This window comes from Rana temporaria, chromosome 10, assembly GCF_905171775.1.
Source record: "Rana temporaria chromosome 10, aRanTem1.1, whole genome shotgun sequence".
Taxonomy (NCBI): domain Eukaryota; kingdom Metazoa; phylum Chordata; class Amphibia; order Anura; family Ranidae; genus Rana; species Rana temporaria.
This window is the reverse complement of record NC_053498.1, coordinates 100,433,574-100,442,153: the sequence shown is the minus strand read 5'-3', so window position 1 is coordinate 100,442,153 and position 8,580 is coordinate 100,433,574.

Genomic DNA, 8,580 nt, shown 5'->3' with positions numbered 1-8,580 from the left:
GGTGAAAGTCAGGGTTCTGTAATCCTATTTTTTATTTATTTTTTTTGTCCTGATACCAAAGTGCAAATAAGTGCTCTCGTCCTAAAACTGGATTTTTATGTATGGGTTAGATGCATTTTAAGCTCCTGCAAGTTCTCAGAAACCATATAGATCAAAGGTTGACAACCTCCAGCATGCATGCCCAGGTGAGCACACAATGCATTTTTCGGTGGTATCCTGATCTAAGGTCTGATGGTGCATGAATTGGGACTGATCTGAGGGCTGAATATTATTATGTTTTGTGTGTGCACCAATTTATATAAAGAAAATTAAACTCAATTATTAGCAGTAAAGCTATCATATCTCCCAACATCAGAAAGCGAGACAACCTGAAAGTAGCAAACATGCAGCACTGCACCATGGCAAAAACTGGGTGTAGCTAAATTGGGCTAGATATTGGGTTTGGCATGACTAAATATAATCTAAGCCTATTCTTGGTATACAATGCACACATATGCCCACAGCCCTTGGTCTCACAAAACTCTTAACTACTGTACTACAAGTTAGATTTTCACAGACGCACGTAAACCAAAAGGATTATCTTTAAAAAATAATCCAGGATATGGACAATGAGCCAACACTTTGTCAGAGCCTATAATAACGACCTTCATTAAAATAGTTACAAACTACATAGCAACTTTTGAGGCAACAAAAGTTTTGGTCAGCAGTAGGTAATGTACAGCAGTAAGCACTTTCTTATGGACAACACAACATATAGAAAGCAGTGATTGGCAGTGTGTGTAAACGTGTCCCTTAAAATGCTGGTGAGCAGGGAGAAAAGATGGTTGCGTTGGTAGTTTGCAAGAGAAAAAAGTTCCTAGCATTGATAGTCAAGGGAAACAAAAACATCTTGGGCCAGATTCACAGAGATCGACGTATCTCTGTGCGGGCGTAGCGCATCTCATATGCGCTACGCCGACGTAACCTAGAGAGGCAAGTACAGTATTCACAAAGCACTTGGGGCCATATTCTTAAACAAGTTACGTAGGCGTATCAACAGATACGCCTACGTAAGTCCCTTTCCTATGTTTAAGTGTATTCTCAAACTGAGATACACTTAAACATGCCTAAGATACACCAGCCTGCGCCGTTGTATCTTAGGCTGCAATATTTACGCTGACCGCTAGGTGGCGGTCAGCGTAGAATATGCAAATGACTACTCACGCCGATTCTCGAACGTACGCTTGCCCGCCGTAGTGTTTTAACGTCGTTTCCGTAAGCGATACGCGGCGTAAAGATAAAGATGCCCCCTAGGTGGCGTAGTCAATGTTAAGTATGGCCGTCGATCCCGCGTCGAAATTTCAAAATTGAACGTCGTTTACGTAAGTCGTCCGTGAATGGCGCTGGACGCCATTTACGTTACAGTCAAAACAAATGACGTCCGTGAGACGTCATTTAGCGCAATGCAAGTCGGGTAATTTACCCGACGGAGCATGCGCATTACGATCGGCGCGGGAGCGCGCCTAATTTAAATGATCCACGCCCCCTGCCTGGATCATTTGAATTAGGATGGCTTACACGGGTGGACTTTACGCGATGCCGCCGCAAGTTCACAGGTAAGTGGTTTGGGAATCCGGCACTTGCCACTTAAACTTGCGGCGGCGTAACGTAAAGTACATACGTTCCGCCGCCTGAAATGTATGAGAATATGGCCCTCGCTCCCTAAGTTACGTCGGCGTAGCGTAAATGGGCCGGCGTAAGCCCACGTAATTCAAAGTAGGCAGGTAGTGGGCGTGTTGTATTTAAATTAACCGTGACCCCATGTAAATGAAGCTCTGAACGAACGGCGCATCGTGAATCGGCGTATCTAGCTTATTTACATATTCGACGCGTAAATCAACGGAAGGTATACAACTATGAGTGTAAAAATTTAAAACTAACTATATGTTTACAATGTGCCATTTGTTCACTGGCACTCCAGTTGACTAGTGCTTATAAAAAAAACACTTTGCATGCAAAAGTTTTCTGATCCCTGATCAAGATGGCTACTGAGATATTATTTACTGCTACTCAGGAGACAGACATCATTTCAGTGGACTTTTTTCTGCTGCTGCAATGTCTGTAAAGTAACGTACGTAACAAAGCCAATGAGGTTAACATTTGTAAGTGGAGAGCCTGCATTTGGCAAGCTAACCAGTCCGGTGCATTCAGTATAAAGGAATACTGTGTAAGAACTATCATTTCCTGTGTATTAGAAATTCTCCTGTGACAACCCGTACTGTACTGAGATCATACTGAAAGAGGCTTTGTGTTCTCATAATATCTCTGTCTGGGCTAATGTTACCACCATTCTCACAATCTCCTCTGTTATTGCTCTGCTGCTTCCCATTGATTCTAATGCCCTGTACACACGATCGGTTCATCCGATAAAGAGGTCTGATGGATTTTTTCATCAGATATCCGATGAAGCTGACTTTAATCAGTCTTGCCTACACACCATCAGTTAAAAAACCGATCGTGTCAGAACGCGGTGACGTAAAACACAACCACGTGCTGAGAAAAATTAAGTTCAATGCTTCCAAGCATGCGTCGACTTGATTCTGAGCATGCGTGGATTTTTAACCGATGGACGTGCCCACAGACGATCGTTTTTTTCTATCGGTTTTTTAACCATCAGATCATTTTAAAACAAGTTCCTAGTTTTTTCACCGACGGATAAAAAAACGATGGGGCCGACACACGATTGGTTCGTCTGATGAAAACGGTCCATCAGACCGCTTTCATCAGACAAACCGATCGCGTGTATGCGTCATTACTCGATACGCAGCGTATATGTAGAAATGCCGCAATTTGTTTTCAAAGCATTATGCTGATGCTATTAAAGGAGATAAATATTTAACCTGTCATCACTTTTTTAAATCGCAGTCCTCCTAATGTTTTCTTGTATGTTGGGACCGTTCTGCTTTAGTGATTTTTTTTTTTTTTTTAAATAATAAATGTTATACATACGGTTCTTGCTCTGTGCAATTGTTTTGCACAGAGAAGCCTCAATCCTTCTCTTCTGCAGTCGCCCTGCCGGCACTCTTCGCCTTTCCCCCCCTGCATAGTGCCCACCATAGCAAACTGCTTATTATGGGGGCACTTGTGTGGGCTTGCTCCTGAACTGGCTGTGTGTTGTCCATTGACACACAACGCATGGCTTGGCCCTGCTCCCGATTCCTCACTGGCTGTGATTGACAGCAGCAGGAGCCAATGAGGATTGGGAGAGCCGATAGTGCACATTGCTGGATCAAGATCAAGAACTTTTGTGTGACCGTGTGTATGCAAGCCAAGCTTGAGCGGAATTACATCGGAAAAACCATCCAAGGTTTTTCCGACGGAAAATCAGATCGCGTGTATGCGGCATTAGGGAATGTGAAAACCCATTGGAAGCTGGTCAGATGGTCAAATGCAGATGAAATTGCACCTGTGGATGAATTCTGAATGATTCCAGAAGCTGCAAAAACTGATGCTGTCAACAAAAGCCTAAAGTCCATTGACACAGGCCCTTAAACTGACATTTCTTTCTGACTTCTAGGTATAATGTCATTCTGTCAAGTACCCCACACACCTCTTCTTTAAACAGAACTTTAACTTTTAATGAGGAGCACTCTATAAACAGAAGGTTTTCCAGCTGGCGGGGAATGTGGAATATTTTGCACAAGTCGTTCCAAAATAAGACAAATCCAGCGTTTGGTGGTAATGTGCCAGAGAAAGGGAGGGCTGCAGTCACAGAACTAGGTCAGAGAATAACTGAGGGTGAATTTCCATTGACTCATGCTGCTGCCTCCTTGTCCCGTACAAATCACCTCTTTTAACTCCCCTTCTTGTGTGCATTGAGCAACACTGATGTGGGATGTATATTTTTTTATTAATGACCTGTGCCTGCTCCTCCATGACTGCTATAGGCCTTGGCAGCTGCCGTGACATCAGCTCTGTGAGCACATTCATGATGTATTGGTGTGTTTTGGAATTTTAAGTTAGGATTTTTCCTTCGAAGTATCCTCTTACCACCCATTATGAAACATAGTGCAATCTGTAAATACATTTTTTAAATCAATGGAGCTGTTTTTTTTAGGGTGTTGGCCACATTAAAAGTAGTATACTATTAATTGTTATCGTTATTTTACCCCAAAATGACTGTGACTTTGGGGTGACTATATGTTCTTGCATTAAAAAAAACTCTCTGCCATCTATTCTTGAGAAAATGCTGTGCATAGCCTACATGTCAGAATATTATTTGTTCTGCTGGCTATTTTAGTAAAGGAAGAATATTTTTTGCATTCCCATGTATGGTATTCCTGTTGCTGGTCCACATGTTTGCTTCAGTTGGGACAAGCCGAGCCACTATTTGAGATGTGATTGTGGAGTGTGGAGCCTAATCTTGCCTGGAGAGCCATGTGAAATATTTGTGAGAGATGATACCGCTCTAAAAACTGCTGATCCCTTGGCTTTGCTTCTGTCCCACTAAACCAAAAAGGTGCTGGCTATGCACAGGTGCATTGGATAGAAGAAAATCCTGGACTGCCGCACTCCTTAAAACGATGTCTTTATTGTAGCTACGAGTAAGCATCACATGATGTGAAACATGTCAATAACCTTTTTCCTATTGTTCACTTCATTTTTTTCTTAAATAACATTTTATTAATCTTTTAGAAAAAAATTAATCAGTAGAGCAGTGGTACAAAAATGGCAAGTAGACCTAGGCAGAATTAAAACTAAAGCATCGTCTAGTATGCAAATGTCGGGACCCTGAAAGAGGGATCCTGTAAACCATGGCCCCCCAAGAGCAACAATGTCTCTGGTAGAATATGTAGCGTACAGTACCTCGAAACTGAATACTTGTTCAACTTTTCGTAACACACTTTAAATATACTTAAAGAAGTGAGAGAGGAAAGAAGAGAGAGAGGGGGGACAGAAAAGAGAGGCAGAAAGAGAAGGAAAGGAGGGGGACCAAATGAGCAGCAAAATAAGGGGGAGAGGTACCTTCCAATGTCGACCGCCGGATCAGGGTGGATCCTCCCGAGAGCGCCACCGCTCCCAGACACTGTCGTGGTCGTCAAGTCTGTCTCTCAGTCTGGCCGTCATTCTCTCCTTTATTGTTCACTTCATTTTGACTGTATCGCTTTGGTTGTTTTTTGGATTTCATTTGTACAATAAAGACATCGTTTTAAGGAGTGCGGCAGTCCAGGATCTTCTTCTATCCAATGTGAAATATTTGATGCTTCGCAATCTAGCTGTTCTTCCAAGTCAACTGACACCCACTAAAAAAAAAAAGATCTGTAAAGCTGGAATGTTTTGCCCTTTTTCAGACTAAAGTTGGGTATACACTAGTGCAGGGGTGCCCAAACTTTTAAAGAGCGAGGGCCACTTGAGCAACTTGGTAATCGGTCACGGGCCACAATATGGGTTCTCTGATCCGCCCACATGGTAGGGGACAGATACCCTTCTGTTTTTTTTAGTGGATCGGATTGGAGGTAGGCGGGTGTAAATGGACACAAGTCTGTTTACATCTGCTGTTCCATTAAGATGAATGGAGGGTCCAATTGGGTCAAACTGGTTGTGTGAAAGGGGCCTAAGGCTGTTTTCACACTCATGTGCTGTGGTTTACCCACACCGCGGGTGCAGAGTAGTGCACCTGTGGCTTTCCAGCGGGTTAGCTGCACTTTTCGATAGACTTCTGAGAAGGAGGTCGTGGGCCACATCGGAAGGCTCTGTGGGCCACTGGTTGGGCACCCCTGCACTAGTGGATTAATGAATGTTCGCATGAACAATCATACAATAATTCTCAATACATTCAAGGACCTGACTAAAGTTGTTTGAAAGTACTTCAAACTTGTGTTTGATTTTTTAACATTTGATTTTGGAACAAATGGGCTTTGTGAAAATGTTTCCATCTAGCTCCTTCAAATTTGATCATCACTGTGATTAAAAATGAATGTCGATTTGACCCCACTAATGATTAGTAAACGGAATAAATATTCCAATTACAAAGCAAATTTGAGCAAAATTCTAAAACAAAAAAATAGCGTATGGCCAACTTGATCTTTGTGTTTGTACAAAATCCCAAAACTAAATGATTGCTTAGAGTGCAAACAGACATACCTCCTAACTTCCTGAGATGAGAAGGAGAAACTCAGTTTAGCACAAATTATAGATCCAAAATGCCATATCCCCAGTTATGTGGACCACAAAGGAAAAATACACAAAAATGACATGGTTAAACCAACAAGGGTTTTGTAAATGTACATTTTTATTTTTATTCTATTCAGGCTTTCAAAAAAATTTGTTATAAAATCTGGAGGTTGGATAAAAGGTCCAGTATAGCAATTAAATAATACATTTTGTATATAGAGTAAAACCTTGGATTGAGAGTGCTTTGCAAGACAAGCAAATTTTTTTAAATATATTTTGACTTGATAAATGAGCAATCTCTTGATATACAAGTAGCGTCATGTCATAACTGAGTATAAAAAAAGAAGACAGGTGCCTCTAAGTGTAGCAATATAGTTACATTGAATGAAGGTACAACATTTAGCAACTCAGATATACCTGTTTTAATCATCAACCATGCAAGTATGCAGGCATCCGGGGGAAAGCTGTGCACATAGACCATCCTCCTCACCACTATCTACGTCATCCCTTCCACGCTGCGCTCCACGAGAGTTTCAAGCCTTCCTTTCTGAACGCTCTACTGACAGCGTTGAGAGCCCATGGTGCAGAGGATGGTCTATGTGGACATCTTTACCCCGGATGCCTGCATACTTAGGCCTCTTTTAACTACTTCTGCCCCAGAAGGATTTACTCCTTCATGACCAGGCCATTTTTGTGATGGGGCACTACGTTGTTTTAACTGACAATTGCGCATTCATGGGACATTGTACCCAAACAAAATGTATGTCCTTTTTTCCCCCAAAAATGGAGCTTTCTTTAGGTGGTCTATGGTTTTTATTGTTTGCATTATCAGCAAAAAAGTGCAATTAAAAAAAAAACAAAAAAAAAACTATTTTTTATTTTTCCTAAAAAAACACACCCAATAAAAAATGTAAAACAAATGTATTCATCAATTTAGGCCAAGGTGTATTCAGCTACATGTTTTTGGTAAAAAAAAAAATCAAAAAAGCGTGTATTGAGTGGTTTTGCGCAAAAGTTATTGTGTCTACAAACTATGGGATATTTTTATGGCATTTTTTTATTTTTACTAGTAATGATTTTTAGCGGGACTGCGACATTGCAGCGGACAAATCGGACACTAAGTGACTTTTTTGGGATCTGTGACACTAATGCAATGATCAGTGCTAAAAAAAGGAAGGGGTTAACAGGGTGGCGATCAAAGGGTTAAGTGTGCTCCTAGGGAATGCTTTCTAACTGTGTGGGATGGCTTAACTGGAGGAAGAGAGATATCTGTGTTCCTGTTTAGCAGGAACACAAGATCTCTGACAAAACGGGGCTCTACCCTGCTGCCGTTCTTCCCATTGATTTGGCTCCTGATGTGTCCAATTACAGCAGGTAAGTTGTTTCACGCAGCCCGGCTGCCCTGCTGCAGTATGTGGGCGGTCCAGAAGTAGTTAATCATTGACCATGTGAGTTGCTAAATGTTGTACCTTCATTAACCTCTTGACCACTGGGCACTTAAACCCCCCCTAACCAGACCAATTTTCAGCTTTCGGTACTCTCACAATTTGAATGACAATTATCCATATGACATTTTTGTAATTTTTTCCCCCCACAAATAGAGCTTTCTTTTGGTGGTATTTAATCACCGCTGCTTTTTACATTTTTGTGCTATAAAAGAAAAAAGACAAAAAATTTTGTAAAAAAAATAGTTTTTCTTCGTTTCTGTTATAAAATTTAGCAAATTAGTAATTTTTCTTCATAAATTTTGTCCAAAATTTATACTGCTATATATCTTTGGTAAAAATAACCCAAATTGGTGTATAAAATTTGGTCTTTGTGAAAGTTATAGAGTCCACAAGCTATGGTGTCAATCTCTGAAAATTGATCACACCTGAAGTACCGACGGCCTATCTCATTTCTTGAGACCCTAACTTGCCAGGAAAGGACAAATACCCCCCAAATGACCCCTTTTTGGAAAGACATTCCAAGATATTTATTTAGAGTCATGGTGAGTTTTTTGAAGTTGTAATTTTTTCCCACAATTCTTTGCAAAATCAATATTTTTTTACATAAAATTTTCATATTAGCAGGTTATTTCTCACACACAGCATATGCATACCACAAATTGCACCCCAAAACATATTCTGCTATTACTCCCCAGTATGGCAAGACCACATGTGTAACACTTTTACACAGCGTGGCCACATACAGAGGCCCAACATGCAGGGAGCACCTTCAGGCATTCTGGAGCATAAATTGCACATCTAATTTCCTGACTACCTCTAAAGGCCTGTACACACGGGCCAGAATCTCGTCAGGAAAAAACCCTTGTTTTTCCTGATGAGATTCTTGGCAAGAATCTCTTGCTGCCCGAGTGTACAGACACTCCATTCAAAAGAACTGCGGTTCTTTTGAATGGCAAAACGCTGTGACGTCATTGCGTAC